Source organism: Penaeus monodon, chromosome 37 (assembly GCF_015228065.2).
Source record: "Penaeus monodon isolate SGIC_2016 chromosome 37, NSTDA_Pmon_1, whole genome shotgun sequence".
Classification (NCBI taxonomy): domain Eukaryota; kingdom Metazoa; phylum Arthropoda; class Malacostraca; order Decapoda; family Penaeidae; genus Penaeus; species Penaeus monodon.
The window spans coordinates 13851509-13851972 of NC_051422.1; positions in this window are offsets into that span (position 1 = coordinate 13851509).

Consider the following 464-nt stretch of genomic DNA (forward strand, 5'->3'; position numbering starts at 1 on the left):
AAAGGTGGTTTTCCGTACGTGCATTTGCTGATTAGTGGCCAAAATATTCAGAAATCCAGTGTTCCAGATATTCTAGTGTGTTCCGAATGTGCAACATGTTAGTTTTGGCTTCTCGTAACAGTTCCTTCTCATCTCTTTTCTCTTTAGTGTTAATTAATAATGACCTTATGTGTACGGTCGCATTTTTTTATATCATGGTATTTCATCTTTTCGTGGTTGGTAAAGCCATTTGACTCTTTTAATGAAAACAAATTAGTGTTTACCAACATGCCCTCACAAATATATAATCTAGTTTCTTGGTTATCTCAAAGACTGTCGCGAAAACATTTAGAGTGAGAGTACTTAAGTCACTTTGACCGACCTTGTCTACGATTTTTAAAAATACATAACATTACGAAAAAATTAAAAACTTGGAAGCTACTTATGCATACAAAGAAAATTAGACTATTAAACGCATACGAGTA